Genomic DNA, 11,417 nt, shown 5'->3' on the forward strand with positions numbered 1-11,417 from the left:
AAGGCCGTAGAATCACTTGAATCCAAGAGGCAGAGGTTGTGGTGAGCTGAGATTGCACCATTGCACTGTAGCCTGGGCAACAAGAGCGAGACTCTGTCTCAAAAAAAAAAAAAAAAAAAAAAAGTACCAGCCCATCACTGCATAGATGCTGCCTTGGGCCTTGAGTTCTGTATTCTTTTTTGAGATGAGTTCTTACTCTGTCGCCCAGGCTGGAGTGCAATGACAGGATCACAGCTCACTACAACCTTGGCCTCCCACATTCAGGTGATCCTCCTGCCACAGCCTCCTGAGTAGCTGAGACTGCAGGTGCACACCACCATGCCCAGCTAATTTTTGTATTTTTAGTGGAGTCAGGGTTTTGCCACATTTCTCAGGCTGGTCTCAAACTCCTGGGCTCAAGTGATCCATCCACCTCAGCCTCCCAAAGTGCTGGGATTACAGGTTGGGCTCTGTATTCAGATATACTAGTAGATCAACTGAAAAAGCTTGAGAAACAATTGTTATCAGCTGAAGCCAGGTCTGATCTGGGATCTTAATGATCAAAGAGTGATAAGAACAGTCCTCTACCATTCCACAGAGGAGGGAGACTCCCACTAAGAGTGACACCAGTGAGACCTCTACTGTCTTCCCAGACTTGGGGCAGGACACTAGACAAAGAGCTACTCACTTCCACATCTTTGTTGTCTTTTGCTACTATCAAGTGACAGTGCTGAACAGGGAACCTCTGAGCAGGCTGCCACCTGACAACCTCTATTGCTTTAAAATAACCTGAAGTAACTCTTAATCCTGCTTCCGGCAACAAGAGAATGACGGAATTCAAATGGGCCCAAGACTTCCAGGACTGAACCGCTGTCCTCTGCAATCCCTTCTGTAAACCCCCCTCTTCCACCTGCTAATGTGGTATCCACAGCAGAACTGAGTCCTGGGGGAGACTGCTCTTTCTGCATAGTAACAGGTGTAAAAATAGCAGCTGACCCCTTCCGGGATAGGTATCAGGCAAAAATGTCTCAGGGACCACAGTACTTGTAGTCTGGGGATGGTAGGGGCTGACCTGGGCTTGTATCCAGCTCTACCATTTACCAACTGTGTGGCCTTGGGCAAGGGATGATCTTTCCAAACCTCCTTTTCTCATCTGTACAGTAGGGAAACAAGACAGATTCGCAAAAGTGGAATGAACGAGAGAGAGAGACTTAAGTATATATACAATTGTTCTTCGGTATCCCTGGGGGATTGGTTCCAGGACCCTCCACAGACACCAAAATCTGCAGATACTGAAGTCCCTGATATAAATGGTGTAGTATTTGCATATAACCCATGCAATCCTCCACTATAAATCACAAATCCTCCCATATAAATCATCTCTAGGTTACTTATAATACCTAATACAATGTAAATGTTATGTAAATAGTTGTTATACTCTGTTGTTTAGGGGATAATGACAAGAAGTCTGTACATGTTTAGTACAGATGTCATTTTTTTTCTCAATGTTTTTGATCTGTGGTTGATTGAGCCCAAGGATTCAGGACACCCAGGTACAGAGGGCCAACTGCATTTCAAAGTTACATTCTTAACCAGTGCAATAGAGCAAAAAATGGGAATTTAGCTCCAAAGAAATGGAGGGGTCACAGGGTGGTGACATATCTAAATTCTAGTCTATCAGAGCAGAACAACAGAAGGTAAGCATATTATTTAGATGTAAAGAGGTAGCTCCCAGAAGCAGTAAAAGCAGAACAAGTAAAAGTAGTTACCTTTAGAGTTTGGGACTTCAGCTGGGGAGAGATGCAGCTGTTGGATTTTATTGCTGGACTTTCCAAATTTCTTACCTTTTTCTTTCTTTCTTTTTTTTTTTTTTGAGATGGAGTTTCACTCTTGTTGCCCAGGCTGGAGTGCAATGGCACGATCTCAACTCACTGCAACCTCCACCTCCTGGGTTCAAGCGATTCTCCTGCCTCAGCCTCCCAAGTAGTTGGGAATACAGGCACCCACCACCACACCCAGCTAATTTTTGGTATTTTTAGTAGAGACAGGGCTTCTCCATGTTGGTCAGGCTGGTCTCAAACTCCTAACGTCGGGTGATCCACCCACCTCGGCCTCCCAAAGTGCTGCGATTACAGACCTGAGCCACTGCATCCAGTCAAATTTCTTACTTTTTAATCCAGTGTATGTATTACCTTGATTCCTTTTATTAAAAAAGAAAATAGCTGTGCATTACATTAGCTAGATTTCTAATCTATCTCTTAAAAGGTTGATTTTAATTTTATTTTCTCTGCATGTGAGACATGCCTTGCCACAGCACAGGGCCCTTGGAAACAGTTTGTTTTTATGGCTTCCGTGTCTCTGTAGGTTTCTATAGCTCCTTGAAGTCTGTTTTGTGTATCTCTTGATTTATAAGATGTTGGTGAATCATTCCAAATAAAGACTTCTTTCTTGCAAAAATATGTAAAGAAATAGCAAGGGATGATTCAGAGTCTGAGGCGAGCACTTTCATCTCCAAAGAACTAAGCAGTGAGCTGGGCAGCACGCAGTCACAGCCAGCCTGGCCAGCACATCATCTGCGCTCAGCTGGGCCTGGCCCTGGCCTCAGAACCAGTCTGCCCCCTGCTTGGCACTCTCCAGCAAACCCACTTCCCTCCCCCACCTCCACCTCCAGGCCACAATGGAAATCTCACACCCATTAACCTCAAGTTCACAGGCCTGCAGGATCCACAGATAGGCATCAGGGCCCCACAACCCACTAGAATTACATTTGCAACCTTGTATTTTCTGGGAAGAGTGTGCAGATAGTTTTTAGATTTTCAGTTGGTGTGCAAAGGTCTCCAACTCTCCTCAAAAGGCAACCCATAGGAACAGTAAAGACTGTGATTCTCTACCCCTTATCATGCTGTTAGTGTAGCATGGTGGCTAGAAGCCCCATCTCTGGACTAGACTGCCTTGTCTTTAAGCCTCCCTCCACCATTTCCTAGCTGTGTGACCTCAAGCAAATTGCTTAACCTCTCTGTGCCTTTGTTTTCCCAATTATAAAATGGGACAAATAATAGTACCTACCTCATTGGCTCATTGTGAGGGTTAAAGGAGTTAATATAGGTAAAATGCTTAGAACAAAGCCTGGCACCAAGGCAGTTTCAGGTGGTGTTTGGCCCCACCCTCCTGAAGACTAACAACTCACAAATGGTCACCCTCCATTGCTGTGTGCATATCTTCTGTGTGCTTGGGGATGTAGCTGAAGCACATCCTAGGGGTCAGTGTGGTGGCTCAGGGTGCTCTAAATGCATAGGTGACACTACAGAGATCCCATGGAGAGGAGCGGAAACTGCCAAAGGCTGGGTGTCAGGTAGGGGGTAGTCATGGCAGCTTCTGCACTGAGCACTCCTCCAATGGCCTCCTGGGGCTCCTTCATCTGCTGGACCTAGAAGAACTACGTATCTTTCTCCTCAACATTGTCCCAATTAACACACCCTCCTCTCTGCCTACTTGGCTAACATCCACTCATCCTTGAAGACTGCTTGAGTCCCTCTACTGAGGAGTCTTTTGTGACCACTGCCTCCCCACGTGAAACACACTGCTCTTTCTATGGGGCCTGTATTAATCTGTTCTCACACTGCTATAAAGAACTGCCCAAGACTGGCTAATTTTTGTTTGTTTCTTGAGATGGAGTTTTGCTCTTGTTGCCCAGGCTGTACTGCAATGGTGCAATCTTGGCTCACTGCAACCTCCACCTCCGGGGTTCAAGCAATTCTCCTGCCTCGGCCTCCCAATTAGCTGGGATTACAGGCATCAGCCACCACACCTGGCTAATTTTTGTATTTTTAGGAGAGACAGGGTTTCACCATGTTGCTCCTGACCTCAAGTGATCAACCCACCTTGGCCTCCCAAAGTGCTGGGATTATAGGTGTGAGCCACCTCGCCCAGCCAAGACTGGGTAATTTATAAAGGAGAGGTTTAATTGACTCACAGTTCCACATGGCTGGGGAGGCCTCAGGAAACTTACAATCATGGTGGAAGGGGAAGCAGTCACCTTCTTCACAAGGTGGTAGGACAGAGAAGAGTGAAGGAGGAACTTCCAAACGCTTATAAAACCATCAGAACTTGTGAGAACTCACTATCACAAAACAGCATGGGGAACCACCCCCAAGATCCAATCACCATCCTCCCTTGACACGTGGGGATTACAGGTCCTTCCCTCAACACGTGGAGATTACAATTCGAGATGAGATTTTGGTGGAGAAACAGAGCCAAACCATACCAGTACCCTTTGTGTTTACTGTGTTTAGTGTAAGCCATGCCTTGTGCAAAATGAGCCTCATGCATTAGCTTATTTAATTCTCACAACAACATTTACAACAAACAGAAATGATGATTATCCCTCATTACAGATAAGAAAATTTAGGCTTAGATAAATATTTAAAACTCCATCTGCCTGAGGCCAGGACCCATGCTTTTATCCACTTCTCTGAACAACCTCTCTGATTCTGCCCAACTCCTGCAATGCTTTTTTTCACCACTTTCCTTAGTTTAAAAATCTCCTGTGGCCCTCTTGAAGACAGGTTCATATCTGATTCATTTTTGTATCCCAAACATCTATTACTGTGCCCAGCATATAGTCAGCACTCAGTAAATGTTAAATGGATGGAGTGATCTGGAATTCGGGCTCTGCAAAAATTTTGCCATGACTCGCTCCAGATCATAACCTTTTAAAAAGGCTTCTAGTTTTTTTGTATTTTTTTGTATTTTTTAGTAGAGACGGGGTTTCACCGTGTTAGCCGGGCAAGGTGGCAGGCGCCTGTAGTCCCAGCTACTCGGGAGGCTGAGGCAGGAGAATAGCGTGAACCTGGGAGGCGGAGCTTGCAGTGAGCTGAGATCCGGCCACTGCACTCCAGCCTGGGCGACAGAGCAAGACTCCGTCTCAAAAAAAAAAAAAGGCTTCTAGCCTAGATCAGGGTAAAGGCTTACTTAATTCAATAAAAAATATATATTTACTTAGTACCTACTATGTGACAAGCACATAGGTCTCCAATACTCCTGACAAAACAACTTTAAGTGGTTTTTACACCTATAGGAACAGTAAAGACTGTGATTCTCTTCCCCTTATCATGCTTCTAACATAGCACAGTGGATCCCCACCCCCAGACTAGAGGTTACAGCAATAAATAAAACAGCAACACTCCCCCCGCACCCCACCCTCTTGAAGTTTATATTCTCTTTTTATTTGAAGAAAGCCTCACTGGGCACCTCCCCCTGGCAGTGCCATTATGACACTTCTTGCTGATAGTGGTTGTATTAGTCCATTTTCATGCTGCTAATAAAGACATACCCAAGACTGGGTAATTTATAAAGAAAAGAGGTTTAATTGACTCACAGTTCAGCAGGGCTCGGGAGGCCTCCGGAAACTTACAATCATGGCAGAAAGGGAAGCAAACATGTCCTTCTTCACATGGCAGCAGCAAGAAGTGCCAAGCAAAAGGCAGGGAAAAACCCCTAAAAACCATCAGATCTCACGAGAACTCACTAGCACAAGAACAGCAGCATGGGGGTAACCATTCCCATGATTCAATTACCTCCCACCAGTTCCCTCTCACAACATGTGGGGATTATGGAAGCTACAATTCAAGATGAGATTTGGGTGGGGACACAGCCAAACCGTATCAGTGGTGAAGACTAGACCTGTCCTCTTAGAGTTATTATATAATCAGGTGAATAAATACACAGGTAAAAATAAAAGGCAACTCCCACACAAAAACCAAACTACAGTGGCTCCCAGCTCCCAGGCAGGCTGACAGCCCCAGGGCCACTGGCTCAGGTGCATGTTTTCCTGAGCAGCCCTTCAGACCCGTCAGAGGCCCTCCCAGAGCAAGTCGGGGGGCGCTCCTGGCGTCCTCCTGTGGCTTCATCCCTCACACGTGCTGGGCTGCTGCCTCTTCCTCCCTCCTGCTCCAGATCCAGAAGAAGGGCCTGGGCAGGCCCCTTGGTACTCCTGACTTGCCTGGGCTGTTGTAAGCACAGGGATCAAAAAGAGAAAGTGCAGTCAGGGGGTGCGGGGAGGAGAAGCTGGTGAGCTGAGGCAAGAGCTGGCTCTGAGGTTGGAAGCGGCCAGGACACCCAGTTCAAGTGCAAGGAAACAGCACAGAGACACTGAGACTGACAAGAGACCTAAGGTCACAGAGCTCACCACGCATGTCCTTCCTGTTATTTTCCCTCCATGCACAGAGTTTAAACTATGAAATCCCTGTAGCTGTGAAAGTGGGGAGAGGTAGAGTCTGTTGCCTCAGGGAGAATCTTACTATTGGATTACAAAGGCTCAATATGGAACTCAGAGGGTGGGGCAGATCAGCTCTGGATTCTTTCCTTCTATTTGCCTTTCTGCCCCCCACTACAAGACAAACAGAGCAGCCTGTTGTCTGACCTCCTCAAGCCCACAAGAGTCTCTGCACAAATCTTCAGCATTCTTCAGCAGCTCTTTCTGGGGTCTCCCCCTACCTCTCACCTTCCACCCCGACTAGCCTTTGGCTAACCCTCTGTCCAACCCCTCACCCCACCCCAGCTTCTGAAATGAGCTATTCTTATTTCTGAGACTATATATGCATGTATTGGGTCACTTGGCCAGCATGGGGGAGCTGGGATTTAGGGGCTCCTTCACCTTCAGGAGTTCAAATCGTCTCTTGATTTAGGGGTAGGCCTGCAACCTAACAGGGTTCTCTTATTTGGTTAAACCAATTGAAGGAGAAAGTCAGGAAGCATTTCAAAGTAAAGGAAGGGTCCGCAGCGTCAGCCCCTGGAAGGGCTCAGCTCACCCTCACTTTCACGCAGTATAGAATAGCTTGATTGTTTTCCTTCCTTTCTTGAATAACTCTTCCTTAATTTTTTTTCCCCAGAGATAAGTTCTTCCCCCAGGCTGGAGTGCAGTGGTGTGATCATAGCTCACTGCAACCTTGAACTCCTGGGCTCAAGTGATCCTCCTGTCTCAACCTCCCAAGTAGCCAGGACGACAGGTGCACACCCCCATGCCTGGCTCATTTTTTAAAAATTTTTTGTAGAGACAAGGTCTCACTATGTTGCCCAGGCTGGTCTCAAACTCCTCATTACAAGTTATCTTCCTGCCTTGGCCTCCCAAAGTGCTGGGATTCCAGGCGTGAACCACTGCACCCAGCCTCTTCCTTGATTTTTAAGACTCAGTTCAAAGAGCTCTTCTGATTCTCCTTCCATAAGCCCTGCAGGCCACAGCGACCTCAAACTGCTCTGAGTTTGCAGAGCTGTCCACGGCATAGGCAACGAATGTAATTCCATATCGCTGTGTGTCTTCTCCTGGATTGAGTATTGATCTGTTCTTGAGCAGCTGCATGGGTCTGTGCTGAGAATATGTTCTGACTGCACAGTCTAGGTGGTGAACTACTTGGGGCAGAGGGCAGGCCTCTACCTTTGTGAACCTCCCACGGCCTCTTGGCATTTTGGCAGGTGTGAGATAAATATCTGCTCCCTTGTTGATGGATGGATGATTAAAGATGGAAACTGGCTCCGTCATTTGATTGGCTTTTCTGATAAGATAGGGAGGTGGGTGGCACTAGAAGGACCCATATCTTGTCTATTCTTTGCTTATTGTGCTGTTTCAGCAAAAACCAAGGCTGAACAGAAGCCCAGAGGAGTGGAAATTACAGGGAAGGTTGGGCTTTTTTAGGCTCTTGTTCCAAAGTGATGATAAAACATCCAACTACACTTCCATTCCTAGCTCAGAAACCACAACAGATGGAAGTGGGTGTGGGCCAGAATTAGTGCCCGAGGTGAGTGAAGAAAGCCAGGAAAACCTCGTCAAAGGAAATCAACCCAGAGAATAAAGGCTCCCTGGGTTTGCTTTGGAAGAAAGGACAGGGGATTATGTCCTTGCTCCTTCAAGAACAAGAGATCTGGCACTGGATTAAACCATCCAAATAGTAAAACCAGTAATTATGTGTTGTGGGCAGGGCCAGCCTGGTTTCTCAGTGCCACATCCATTTCCCGTGGTGGGTGGCAGGTCTACAGGGAACAGCAATGCCAGGTTTCCTCAGCTCTCTTCTCAGTGCAGGGAAGTTAGAATAATGCCAGAGAGTGTGGCTTGGAAATACAAAGCAAGCCACTGTGAGGACCATTTGAGCAAGACGAGCCAGGTTTCAACCAGAATGGCTCATTCTCTGTGATCGGTTGGCCGAGCTGGGGACATGCTCCGGTGGTGGAACTAGTCTGGGTGAAAATGATCTCCTGGAGGAAGAAGACCAAGGGCAGAAAGTGAGTGAAGAAGCAACTGCTCTTATTTCAGACAAAGAACGGTTTGGCCAACTTCTCGATCTTTCCCAAGGACTGCACGAGAACATCCAGGGACTGCTAACCCCTGGGAGAAGTTTGGGTCATGGTTCCTGCCCTCAGCCATGGCTTTGGCATCAGCACCTTCTGTCAAGAGAAATGGCTCCTTTCCTTTTGTCCCATGAAGTCACCTTAAAAAAAAAATGACCTAATTCAGTAAAATTAGTCATTGGCTACCTTCACATACAGGAGCTATGGGAGTGGGAGGTACCAAAGAAGAAGCTGTGGCCCTCACCATGTTGGAGTTCAAGGAGGGTGATGGCCATCAAGGGTGCCAGCTTTGGGAGTGTCCCTCTGAAAAGGAGTCCTTCCCAGTATCATCCGCCCCATGGGGTGATACTCCAGGGTGTCTGTCTCCTTATGCCCGTGTGACTGGGTGGCACACACCCTGGAGTGAGGAGGTGGTCCTCACAGAGCTCCTTTAGGTCAGGGTTCCCAGAGGGTCTGCCCAGAAGTTCCTTAGCTCCACCTCCCTGAAGGTCCTGGTATCCCATAGTGAGGGCTCAGTGATCTCAGCATGATACTAGGGCAAAATGTGCTTACCTCATCTACACCTTCTAAATTTTTAGGAGGCACCCACTTGCTGAGATGTATTACTCAGCATTGTGGGGTTCTTTTCTCACATGCTTTGGTTGGCAGGGAGTTCACTGCCTTGGTAAAGAGAGACAGTCAATTAACTAGAGAACAAGGTACCCACTGCCTCCCCAACCCTGCCTTTTTATGAGAGAGGGTCTTGCTCTGTTGCCCGGGCTGGAGTGCAGCGGTGTGATAACAGCTCACTGCAGCCTCAACCTCCTGGGCTCAAGTGATCCTCCCACCTCAGCCTCTTGAGTAGCTGGGACTACAGGCGTGTACCACTATGTCTAGGTAATTTTTAAATGTTTTGTAGAGGGGGAGATCTTACTATATTGCCCAGGCTGGTCTCAAACTCCTGGGCTCAAGGAATCCTCCCACCTCAGCCTCCCAAAGTGCTGGGATTATAGGCATGAGCCACCATGCCCAGCCCTGCTTCTTTTTTACCCCTCTCCATGACATGTATCACCAAATAGTCCTTACATATTTTTAAAGATGAAAATTTTAAAATAAGAATTATTTTAAGATTGTGTTTACTAACATATTAATATTTGTTCATGGAAGAAAATCTAGAAAAAAGAACAGAAAAGTATTAAACTAATTGTTTAATCTCTTGTAACTGCATAAGCTAGAGGCCTTTCAGTAAATATGCCCCTGTTGTTCTTTTTCTGCCTCCCTTTATCTTTTGAAAATTGAGATCTCATGTCATATGTATATGTGTAGATGTATACATGTTTATTGTCTTAGTCTCTTGTGTGTTGTTATAAAGGAAGACCAGAGGCTGGGCAATTGATAAAGAAAAGAGCTTTATTTGGCTCATAGTTCTTCAGGCTGTACAAGAAGCATGGAGCCATTATTTGCTTCTGGTGAGGGCTTCAGGAAACTTCCAATCTTGGTGGAACGCAAAGGGGAGCTGGCATGTGCAGAGATCACATAGCCAGAAAGGAAGCAAGGGGGTTATGGTGGCGGAGTTCCAGGCCCTCATAGGCACTAATAGAGCAAGATCTCATTTATTAACTCAAGGACAAAGATGGCACCAGATATCCATGACGGATCCACTCCCTGTGCCCAAACACCTCCCATGAGGCCCCACCTCCAACACTGGGGATCAAATTTCAACATTAGTTTTGAGGGGAATAAACATCCAAATTGTAGCATATAGATAATACACACACATATACTAAATATCTTTTACTTAGCCATATTGTAAATAGTGGCAGCAAATACCTCTTTATGCACTCACAGAATCACTACCACAATCAAGATATATAGAATACTTCCATTACCCCAGAAAGTTCCCGTGTGGCCTTTCTCAGTCAATTCCCTCAATCCCCAGCTCCAGGCAGCCACTGATCAGCTTTCTAGCCCCATAGATTATATTTGTTTTCCTAATATTTCATATAAATGGAATCATCCAGCAGGCATTCCTTTTGTGTCTGCTTCTGTCACTACGTAATGTTTCTGAGGTTCATCCATGTTGTTTCAGGTCTAAGTAGTTCATTCCTCTTGATTACTCAGTAGTGTTCCATTGTATAGTCACACCACAGTTTATGCATTCACCTGTTGATAGACATTTGGGGCAATTATGAATAAAGCTACTATGAACAAGTCATTGTGTGGATGTGTCTTCATCTCTCTTGAGTGAATACCTGGCAGTGGAGTTTCTGAATCATAAGGTATATATATATATATATATATATGTTTAAACTTATATATGTATAAAGTCAAAGTGTCTTTCAAAGTGTACCATTGTACCATCCCATCAGTCATATATGAGCATTCCAGTTCCTTCATATCCTCATCAAAACTTGAGATAGCCAGTCTTAAATGTTAGCCATTCTGTTGAATGTGTCATTATATATAGTTCTAAATTCTGTGTTTTTTAGTTAACATTAAATTATGAAAGTTCCCCGCGATACTAAATATTCTTTGTAAATATCATTTTTTATGGATGCACTATATGTCATTATATGGATGAACCATACATACCTTAGTTAAGAATTTCCTATTGGCAAATATTTCAGTCGTTTATAGTTTTCTCCATAAATAATGCTGTTAAAATATTTTTGTCAGAATAAGTGGCTATTTTCTTAGGATGAATTACCCAAGTGATTCTTTTGGTAGAAAAATTTAGATACATGAAAAGACAAATCATCTATAATTTCATCATCTAGACAAAACCATCATTAACATTTTGGGGTATAACCTTCTAACTAACTAGCCAACTAACTAGCCATCATGTTCTTGTTCACTATGCTAAACCATATCTCAGAATAAAGTATGTATACATACTTAAGCTATCTTCACACACACAAAGCATCATGCACACAAAGTGGAATGTGAATCTTTCTAAGCCTCTTGATACATTACCAAGTTACCTCTTGAACTGTTACCAACAGTTCATTCTTGGTATTTTGGTTCAAGGAGAAGGATTCCAACATTTCATTTCATTTCATTTCTTTCTTTCTTTTCTTTTCTTTTCTTGTTTTTTTTTTTTTTTTTTTTTTTTTTTTTTT

The sequence above is a fragment of the Rhinopithecus bieti genome, unplaced genomic scaffold, assembly GCF_001698545.2.
Source record: "Rhinopithecus bieti isolate Rb0 unplaced genomic scaffold, ASM169854v2 scaffold_20892, whole genome shotgun sequence".
In the NCBI taxonomy this organism is placed as follows: domain Eukaryota; kingdom Metazoa; phylum Chordata; class Mammalia; order Primates; family Cercopithecidae; genus Rhinopithecus; species Rhinopithecus bieti.